Source organism: Triticum dicoccoides, chromosome 5A, assembly GCF_002162155.2.
Source record: "Triticum dicoccoides isolate Atlit2015 ecotype Zavitan chromosome 5A, WEW_v2.0, whole genome shotgun sequence".
NCBI classification, from domain to species: domain Eukaryota; kingdom Viridiplantae; phylum Streptophyta; class Magnoliopsida; order Poales; family Poaceae; genus Triticum; species Triticum dicoccoides.
The window spans coordinates 529,436,781-529,448,159 of record NC_041388.1 but is presented as its reverse complement, the minus strand read 5'-3'; positions in this window follow the sequence as shown (position 1 = coordinate 529,448,159).

Below are 11,379 nucleotides of genomic sequence, written 5' to 3'. Positions count from 1 at the left end.
ACGGATCTCATAGCAGGGCCGTTGACACGTCAGATTTTGGACTAGTTTGTTGTAGACCTGGCCATGGACAGCCCGAAAATCACGGGCGGGGTTGAGCCCGAGTGTGCCATCGGGCCTGGAAACTGAGCCCGACGGGCAGATCGGGCCGGACTCAGGTCTGCACAAAATGCATTTTTAGCCATGGTCGGGCCGGGCCGACCGGGCGTGTCGGGCTTTCTCGGGCTCGGGCCCGATGGCCGGGCCAAGCTCGGGCCTGGGTTTTTAGCACCGGGATTTTTTTGGCCCGGCCCGAGATATGCCAGGTATAGTTTGTTGTACCATAAAACCCAGTGAACACTTTACTTCTCAAATCAACCATGTGCGCTGCACTGACAGCGTAGCAAGTTTTGCTCCTGGTAGACATTGGTTTGAATCCCAAGCCCTTCTCTTTTTTTTTGCTACATGGCATTTTATTCTAGAAAATTTGCTACGGCAATTTTAACATTTTTTGTGAAATATGTTACATGGCAGTCTAACCATGACGGCATTTTTCTTGAAAAAAATTAACATGAATGTTTAACCATGATGGCATTTTTATATTAAGAGATGGCATTTTTATATTTTATTATTAAGAGATGACATTTTTTCATTAAGAGATGTTATTTTAATATTATGATATGGCATTTTTTATTAAGAGATGACATTTTTATATTAAGAGATGGCATTTTTTATATTAAGAGATATCATTTTTTGTTCATTAAGAGATGACATTTTAATATTAAGATATGACATTTTTTATTAAGAGATGACATTTTTATATTAAGAGATGACATTTTTCATAATAAGAGATATCATTTTTTATTGTTAAGAGATGTCATTTTTTATTTAAGAGATAGCATTTTTTTATTTTAAAGATATGGCATTTTATATTAAGAGATAGCATTTTTTATTGTTAAGAGATGGCATTTTTTATTTAAGAGATAGCATTTTTTATTTTCAAGAGATGGCATTTTTTATGTAAGAGATGACATTTTTTATTTTTAAGAGATGGCATTTTTTATTTAAGAGATGGCGTTTTTATAATTAAAAGATGTCATTTTGGGTTTTTATTAGATGGCACTTTTTTACGGAAAAACTAACGCACACACGTGTGGCAATTTGCACATCGTCCACACGCCTCCATCACCACTCATTTTGTCACGTATGAACAGATGACATTAACAGGAATCTTTTTGGTTTTCGACTTAAAAATGTTTTATCTCCTAATTAAAAAATCAAATTAAAAATCCATTTTCATCATTAAATCCGTCTCAACGAGATCTTCAAAATTAGATCCCATGTTGATATGTTTCGACGATTTTTTTTTTGCCAAAAAGTTGCCATGATGTTTACACTGTAGTTGCCATAGAGTTTAAACTAAAGTTGTCATATGGCAATTTTAGTTTATTGAGCATGGCAATTTTAGTTTTTTGATAATGGCAATTACAGTACTTTGACCATAAAAATTATTTTTTTATGAACCATGGCAATTTTAAGTGCATGTATCATGACAATTTTAGTTTATGGTTCATGCCAAGTCTAATTTCTTAATTCCACATTTTGTAATATGTCAAAATTTACTTTTAAATATAGAAGAAAATAGCTGAAACATATCATGGCAACTTCAGTGTAAACATCATGGCAATTCATGTGCAATAGACATGACAACTTTTAACCGCAAAAAAATTTCGTCGAAATATATTGATATGCGATCTAGTTTCGAAGATCTCGTCGCGAGGGACTTAATGGTGAAAACGGATCTTCAATCGGATTTTTCATTTAAGAGATAAAACATTTTAAAAACTGAAAATCTAAAAAAATTACCATATTCATGCATCCGATGACGTGGCATAGCATGTGTGTTATAGAGCGTGTGGGCGGGTTTGACTCACACCACACGTGTGGGCGTTAGCGTTGTTCCTTTTTTATCATGACATTTTTATTTTTTATTTTTGTGTTCATATGGCACTTTTGTTTTGATGGCATTTTTACCCCGAAGACACATGGGCTGATTTTCTCTCTCAGGATAGGGTGCGCCGGCTGTTCAACTCAAAAAAAAAGAGAGGCAGAAACGTTTGTTGGGTGATCCTTCTGCTAGCGAAGCAAAAACTTCGATGAGAAAGGATCATCAAACGTTTTTTTTAGGGAGATCTGTTATCCATCTTTGTCGAGATCGAAAAAGTAGCACCCACACTGATTGCCCGCATCATCAAGCCATGAGAAACTGCCATGCTCGTCTGTGCATCGCAAAGCTGAGAAATGCTGTGTAGATGGCTCTTGTCCAAGCAGGTGAACCAAAATGTAATCATATGGGTCAGGCACAATCCTTTTCTCTCTGTCCATAATTGAGTAGCAATAGATGAACGGGGCCGCCGCTCACTCCAGTCATGGAGACATCGTCATGTCGCAGCCTTCAAAGCCATCAACCAAACATTCAACATTTCAACCTGTCCGGAGCTGCACTCGCCGTGAGACGAAGCTGAGAGCCACACTGACCTGGAGTGAGATGGAGACAAGAGCCATTTTCAGTGATACCGTGGCATGTGCCAGCGGAGTGTTTAGAAGCGCGTTAAAGGAAGCAATAATAACACTGTTTGGACGTCAGCAGGCGTCCCTTTCTCGCCGGCTGGCGATAATAGCACTGTTTAACTGACAGTGATAGTGCGTCGCACCGTACGGTTTTTCTTGCTAATAATGTCCGAAGACATGGTCAATCGTACGCTCGGCTCGCTCGCCTAGTACCGGACGGACGGACGGACGGCGAGGTGGAAGAAAGGGACGAGTCGGTCGGTGTTGGTAGGTACAGTTGGATGATGAGTGCTTCGGTCGGGACCGGCCGGGCTGGCACGGCGGGCATGGCGACGCCTACAGCGAGGCCAGTTTAAACTTCGGCCGGATCGAGACCGATGGTACGTACTCCCTTCGTTTCTTTTTAGTCCGCATATAAAGTTCCTAAAATCTAAAAAATGATCACGCACCAACTAGACGATCCGGGTGGCCGGCTCGCGACCGCACAATCGCTTGCGATCGGCCTCGGGGGAGCGCCAGGTGTCGCCTGGTCGGTTCGTCCAACCGCGCGGTCGTGGGCGGTTTGTCCTCATTCGGACGAGCATGGACCCACATGTAAGCGGGTGTGGCGTAGATCGTGGGCGACCGTTTTCGAAACGCGAGCCGTTCTCGCTCTTTCTCCCCCTTTCTCTCATGTTCCTCCCCCATTCTCCGCTCCTCTCCTTTGCCCTCGCTCTCGCTCCGCGGCGAAATCGCGCCGCGGCTCTCCAAATCTCCGGTGGACCGCGCAAGGATTCGCTGCTGGCCCTCGTCGGCGTTGCAGGTACCCAGTGCATCTCTCCTTTCTCTGTCTCGTCGCCGGGGGTCTAGGTCGTCTCGAGGTTGTCGGCGGCGGAAATGGCGGGCCGGGATTCCTAGGGTTTCTGCGGTTTCTGTGGTCAACTTACTCGCTCGGTCGTTTTGGTGTAGACGCTTTTCGGGTGGGATGGGTGTGCTTCTGTTCGACTAGTCAGAGTGTTATTGGATCTGTAATGGTGGGGATTCGTGGGGGGAATGTGTTTGTTATTGGTGCAGGTGGTTGTTGGATTTGCGCTCGAGGCAGACGTTCGCGACTGCCCTCTGCTATCCTCCCTCTCTCTCTCTCTCATCGCCGGTGGCGAGGTGGTGTCTAGGTCGACGGGTGGCGGATGTGGCGGGCTGCATAGGGGGGAGCCCTTGCTGTGTTTCCGCTGTGTTTTGCTTCGTTTTTGTGCGGTAGTAGTGGTGGTGGTTTTTGTCCCACGATTCGTCCTTGATTCGATGTTCATGGCCGCTGCAGGAAGTTTATGAACTGGTTGGCTATGCAATTGTGTTCCTGTGAACTTGCTGTCTCTTAGTTGTGTTTGAGTTTTGCAGAAGTTGTCGTGTAGTTGGTAGACACATGTGTTCCAGTTGCACAAAATTCTATCCAGTTGGCTTCATTCATATAGTAGTTGGTTGTCCCTATGTTTCGCAGTTGCACCATTTTTTGCTAGTTGGGTGTATACATACTGTTCAGTTGCACAAGTTGCCTGCTCAGTTGGCTGCATCACTTTTACTAGTTGGCTGTCCATATGTTCTACACCTGCACTAGTTTGTCCCGCTTAGTTGGTTTGCTGTTTTGCACTAGGTCGACCGTCTATATGTTGTTCATTTGCACAATTAGATGGATGCATCCATATACTAATTGGCTGTATATATATACGGTTTTTGAGTTGCACAAGTTGCTCTGCTTTCGTGGTCAAGTTGGTTGTCCATGTGTTTTACAATGGACACTAGTTGCCCTGCTTAGTTTGCTTGCTATTTTGTGCTAGGTTGTCTGTCTACGCGTCATTCAGTTGCACAAGTTGCCTGATTAGTTGGCTGCATCCATGTACTAGTTGGTTATGTACTTCATTTTGCGCATCTTCTAACTCATTTTGCGCATGAGTTGGTTGTTTCCCTCTCTGCTGTGTGCAACTAGGGACTCTTGTTTGTGCAATTTGAACACCAATGCTTGCCAGTTTTCCAATATAATCTACCCAATCCACCAGCGTTGTGGTGGTTGTGGTGGTTTATGTGTTATTCTCGTGCTTTGTGCAACTAGGACCCCTTGATTTGTGCAAATTAGTACCAATGCTTGCCAATTTTCCATTTTAATTTTTCTCAATGTACAAGTCTTTTGTTGTGGATGTGGTTGTTTTCATGTGTCTCCCCTCATGTTCAACTAGGGACGCTTTTTTCAGAATAAGTTATCTCACTGAGCTTGTTGCCTTTACTTAACTTTTTTCTGCCTAGGTATTACTTGTCACAGTTGGCAAGTAATAACTAGGCAGAAAAAGTTAGTTTGGCTTATTTGATGTCCAGTTTGCACAAGGTTTACTGCCCAGTTGGCTGCATCATTGTAGTAGTTGGTTGTCCACATCTTCTAACTATGTTTTTTTGTTGTATTTCCTGCCGCAGGGCAAAAATGGTTATAATAGGAGGAGATGCGGATGGCAATGAAGGAGATGCATTTTTTTCACTTTTTTTTCTTTTATTTTTTAGTTGTTTTCAACTTATGCATGTATGCTAATGTCTTTTTTTCATGTTTTCTTTTGGTTGCTTAATCAGCGTTCTGGAAGTCAGCCGCTTCGCCGGAACTCGAAGCGTCCTGCTAATCGCCAGCCACGACCTGCGCAGAATGTTGAGCAGGGAGAGGATGTTGAGGTAAGTGGCATGCTGATGACACAAGTCCATTTTTTTTAGTTTTGTTTGGGTCATATAACATTTTTTTGTTTTTTCCCATGCTCATGTTTTTTAATTTTTTTCTTAGGATGCTGATCAGTTCCGTGTTGTAAAGCGGACTAGACGTGCAACACTTGGCAAGGGAACTGAGTCATCTTCTAGGGTAAGTAAAATCTCGAATATAAGTGTTTTTCTCGCCTTTTTTAGATAGTGATGAAATTATGCAACAGTTCTGTAACGCCCCGAGACCGATGTGCCAGGTGTTTCCCAGATTATTCGTTGCTGTTGCCTTATCATTCGCTTGCGTGTTGCATCTTGTCATGTCATCATGTGTATTACATCATCATGTTTTAAAAACTTGCATCCGTCCCGGCCTCCTCGTTCCTTCCGTTGTTCGTTCTGAGTCCAGACACACTCGCACGCGCCCGCGGCATGTCCGAAATAGTATTTTATAAGTGGCTGGAAAGGTTCTCGAAATGGGATGAAAGTTGGCGTGCGGTGTTGTTTTATTGTCAGTAGACCGCCTGTCAAGTTTCATCGCAATCGGAGTTCATTCGATGCCCCAACGGATAACTATAGTGACATTATAGTCGGTCTTTACATCGGACGTTTTCGGTCTCCGAAAACAGTTGTCGGGCTGCTTTCTCTTCTATCCTCTCAGCTCATCGCACTCTGCCCAGCCCACCTGCAGTCCATCTAGTCCCCCTCTGCCCGAAGCCGCACGATCGTGATCCGAGGGTCCGAAAACGGCCTCAAACCCACCAAACCCTAACCCTACCCTATTTAAACAGTCCCCTTGCCATTTTTGGGCATCCCTAGCCTTCCACCTACCTCTGGCCCCTCCCCCATCAATTTCCGCGCCGCTCCACCCCCTCCTCGCCACTTGGCGCCGCCCCACAGGGCCGGCCGCCACCTGCGCCGCCGCTCAGGGCCGCTCCCGCGCCTCCACGTCGCCCCTGGTCTCTCCGCGCCGCCGCGAAGCCCGCGGGCCCGCCAGGATCCGGATCGGGGCCCTGGAAGCCCATCTTCGCCCGAAGCGCTCCGCTGCTCCTCCCGTAGCGCTCGATCCAATCTAGATCGAGGCAACGGCCTCCGCCCCGAGCGCCACCTCGCTTCTGCGCCGCACCCCGTCAGCGTCGCCGGCGGCCACCGGAGATCCCGTCGTCGTCAAGCTCCACCGGAGGACCTCCTAGGCCGATCCAGCTCCCTCTCCTCTTCTCATTTTTCCTCTTTGCCCTCTCTCCCTCATGAACTCTCTCTATCATCTTCACAGGAGGAGCCCCATCCGCGCCATGAATGCCCTGCCTCGTCGGATCCGAGGTGGATCCATCCTTTTACCGCTGTTCCACGCCCGGATCCACGCCCCAGATCCTCCTCTGCGCCTCCCCGTCGGTGAGCCGCCGTCATCCGCCGCCATGACTGTCATTCCTCCTCCTGGCTCGCGCGGGGGCACGAGGATGACGGGCAGGAGCTGCTCGCTCCGCTCGTAGGCCCGCCGTGGCCCAGAGCTGCCAGGCCCAGCACCACCTCTCTCCAGCGGCCTGCTCCAGCACCCCCTGGGCCGCCTCCACCGACCTGGGCTGAGCCCAGCTAGGTGAGCTGCAAGCCGCCAAGTGGGCTGTTTCAGATGTAGCCCGTTCTGTTTTTTTTTCCTGCTACTGTGAATTTAGCTATTTTCCAGAGAGTGCCTGTTTTGTAGAAAACACCCTACTCTTCATGCATTTTATTACTCACAAACTAAGCATCACATGTAAAAACTTTATATATGAAACTTGTCTAAAATTTTGTCTAGTTTAATAATATCCAACTTTCATCTATGTTTAAAATGTTTAAAATGATGTTTGATTAAATTTGCTCCTATGCCATGCTAAAATGACTTAATTCATAACTAATTAACCGTAGCTCCAAATTTAACAAACTTTATATGTAAATGGGGTGGAAAAATGCCTAGTTTAACATGTTGCACTCATCTAGCATGTTTAACAACTCTAAAATTATGTTTAGGGCAGAACAGCACCAAACCTAATATATGCATATGGGGATTTACCGAATTGTTGTTCGTTGCTTCCGGCCACATTTAAACTTGCCTAGATAGGTAGTTTTCATTTGCTTCACCCTCTTGCCATGTTTAACAACATTTAATATTGTTGGGTACATAAACAAGATCAAACTAAATACGTCATGTGGTGTTTTGTCAATATGCATCCCGATGCATATTGAGCTCCATTTAACTTGTAGTATTGTTTGTGCATGTTGCCATGCCATGCCTCATTAAATCGGATATGCATCATACTTGGTTGTGCATCATGCCATGTTTATGTCGTGGTTGTTTACTGTGTTGTTTGCTTCTTTCCGGTGTTGCTTCTTCGGGTTGGTTCTGATAATGTCGTGTTTGTGAGGAACCATTCGTCTATGTCCATTTGTCTTCTTCATGGGCTCGTTCTTCTTCCTTGCGGGATTTCAGGCAAGATTATCATACCCTTGAAATCACTTCTATCTTTGCTTGCTAGTTGCTCGCTCTTTTGTTATGCCTATGCTGCGATACCTACCACTTGCTTATCATGCCTCCCATATTGTTGAACCAAGCCTCTAACCCACCTTGTCCTAGCTAACCATTGTTTGGCTATGTTACCGTGTTGCTCAGCCCCTCTTATAGCGTTGTTAGTTGCAGGTCAAGATTGAAGTTTGTTCCTTGTTGGAACATGGAGATGTTGTTCCTTGTTGGAACATGTTTACTTGTTGGGATATCACAATATATCTTATTTAATTAGTGCATCTATATACTTGGTAAAGGGTGGAAGGCTCGGCCTTATGCCTAGTGTTTTGTTCCACTCTTGTCGCCCTAGTTTCCGTCATATCGGTGTTATGTTCCCGGATTTTGCGTTCCTTACGCGGTTGGGTAATAATGGGAACCCCTTGACAGTTCGCCTCGAATAAAACTCTTCCAGCAATGCCCAACATTGGTTTTACCATTCGCCACCTAGCCTTTTCTTTCCCTTGGGTTCTCCAGACTCAAGGGTCATCATTATTTTAACCCCCCCGGGCCTGTGCTCCTCTGAGTGTTGGTCCAACCTGTCAGCTGCCGGTGGCCACCAGGGGCAACTCTGGGATGGCCTACCCGTACCTAGGACAATCTGAGTGTGCCCTGAGAAAGAGATATGTGCAGCTCCTATCGGGATTTGTCGGCACATTCGGGCGGTGTTGCTGGTTTAGTTTTACCTTGTCGAAATGTCTTGTAACCGGGATTCCGAGTCTGCTCGGGTCTTCCCGCTAGAAGGAATATCCTTCGTTGACCGTGAGAGCTTGTGATGGGCTAAGTTGGGACACCCCTGCAGGGATTTGAACTTTCGAAAGTTGTGCCCGCGGTTATGGACATATGGGAATTTGTTAACGTCCGGTTATAGAAAACCTGAAGTTGACCTTAATTAAAAATGCATCAACCGCGTGTGTAACCGTGATGGTCTCTTTCCGGCGGAGTCCGGGAAGTGAACACGGTGTTGGAGTTATGCTTGACGTAGGTTGTTTTAGGATCACTTCTTGATCATACTTTTATCGACCGTGCTTTGTCTTCTCTTCTCGCTCTCATTTGCGTATGTTTAGCCACCATATATGCTAGTCGCTTGCTGCAGCTCCACCTCATACCTTTACCTTACCCATAAGCTTAAATAGTCTTGATCGCGAGGGTGCAAGATTGTTGAGTCCCCGTGGCTCACAGATACTTCCAAAACCAGCTTGCAGGTGCCGATGGGTCCGTGCAGATGACGCAACCAAGCTCAAGGAGGAGCTCGATGAAGATCTTGTTCTTTATGTTGTTTCGTTCTAGTTGATCAGTAGTGGGGCCCAGTTGGGGTCGATCGGGGACCTTGGCGCATTTGGGGTTCTTCTTTTATTTTGGTTCCATAGTCGGACCTTGATTGTATTTGGATGTTGTAATGCTTTATTCATGTATTGTGTGAAGTGGTGATTGTAAGCCAACTATGTATCTCTTTCCCTTATGTATTACATGGGTTGTGTGAAGATTACCTCACTTACGACATTGCTTTCAATGCGGTTATGCCTCTAGGTCGTGCTTCGACATGTGGGAGATATAGCCGCATCGAGGGTGTTATAAGTTGGTAATCAGAGCCTTCCCCGACCTTAGGAGCCCCCACTGCTTGATCGTAATTAGCAGCCGTTGTTGAGTCTAGAAAAAATGTTTTGAGTCTTTTAGGAATTATATATCGAAGAGTTTAGGAATTCTTTTTACTCCCCAGTCCCTTCATCGCTCTGGTAAGGCATCCCGACGTAGAGTTTTGACTCTTTTCTTCTCAAATTTCACTAATTTTTTTTAGGATCACGCAGGTATCTTGGAATCGTTCCGATGGATTTGTGACGAGAACATTGTTCTTGGTGCCTCCTGTCATTTAGGGGTTGTGGCAGTGTCCCGGGGAGTTGAGCTCCGAGGTGTTGTCGTCACAATTTTATCGTTGCAGTTCTGGAATACCTGAGTTTAGTTCGCCGACATCGAAAATCTCTTTTATGCAGTTGTTGGTGAGATAACCTCAACGCCACCCAGTACTGGGGCAGGAGTTCGGGAGTATTGCCATAACTTGTATAACGGATGCTTTTCGAAGGTTGAGGTAGACGATTTCCGAAGTTTTTCTTGGTTATGTGTTGAAGGATGGATACAGCTGGATGTAGGATTTGTTAGTTTGGGTGAGATATTATGCTTCCCCTGTATCCCCAACACCTGATTGCATAACTGGGAAAATTTCGGGAGTTTATAAGTGGGAAATCAAGTAGCTCTTAGGATATCTTTCGAAAGATGTATGATATGAAATTGGGGTTCGACGTCTAGTGGTCCACCTATCCACGGTTGGTTTTACAGTGGTCTCATTGTGTCTTAAAGAGTCCTTGGCTATGCCGACTCGGGGACGCTTCGTATGTCATGTGCACTGCCTTGTACATGATGGTGATGTACGATTGAGCCCGTGTAAGCCCCACCACGAAAACTTCGGACGAAATCTCTATCATATGTTTGTTTCGGCTTATTCGGGAAGCCAATCCTTGTTTTGTTTTGAGTTGCGGTGTTCGATTTGCTTCGAAGTCAAATGTTGATTCCATACCTGTTCTTAAGCGGTGTTCTCATATTCCGATGTGAATACCAATCCTTCTTGATCATCAAGATTGTTTTTGTCAATCCTTTTTAACATCAAGATAGAAGTGATTTCGAGGGTATGGTCATCTTGCCTGCAAAGTTCTCCGAGTTGATGAAAGCTTGATCCTCGTAAGCGTACTCAACGGGTTCCTCGATCACGTAATGGTCTCAAGGCTCTACCAAAAGCAAGATCAACTCAAGTCTTCTCAACGGTGTTTGTTTCATCCGTTCCAAGTTGTCTTTGTTTTTCCCACCCACCGACCCTTCTTCTTCGAGGACTCAGATTTCTTATTCAAGTATCTTTTTATTATTGTGAAGTCTCTCCATTCCTTTTTCCGTCAATGTTCTTACCCGGTGTTTTCCATGAAGATGTTCTACTAGCTCATCTTTCATCATTCTTTTTCTTCTCCGGTAGATTTAATCCAAGCTTTGGTATTGAGCATACTCCTTTCCTTTTTGCCCAATGCCTATTTATGCCGGTGCACCTCTTAATTTTTCCCGCTTGCTATTCTTTTGTTCCGGAGTGCTAAAGATATCTCAGAAGATTCGTGTTTCCACTCTTAATCCGTTCAAGCTATTTTGAGGATGTTATCTCATGCAAGCCTTTTAATTCAATCAGTGCAATCTCTCCTTTAATCATTTCAACGGTGTATCTTTTGAGTGGGCCCTAACCCACAGGTCTTTTCCCAGGATCTTACCTGACTCTTCTTATTTTCCCGGAGTTTTTCAAATTCATTTCAAAGATTGACGTAAGAATGATTTATCATTAGTCAAATGTCTTTCTCCAAGATCTTTCAAATTCTTTCCATCGTTGGCTCAACCTTTCTAATTTTCATTCAGGAGTATCTCAACAATTCTTGGTGGTGTTTTCTCGTCGTCACGCTCAACATTTCAAGACCAAAGAAGAGTTTCTCTTAAATCTTGCTCCATTCTCTTCAAGATTCGTGATTCTAGCTTGTTGCCACCCTCTCATAATTATTTTCGATTGTGGG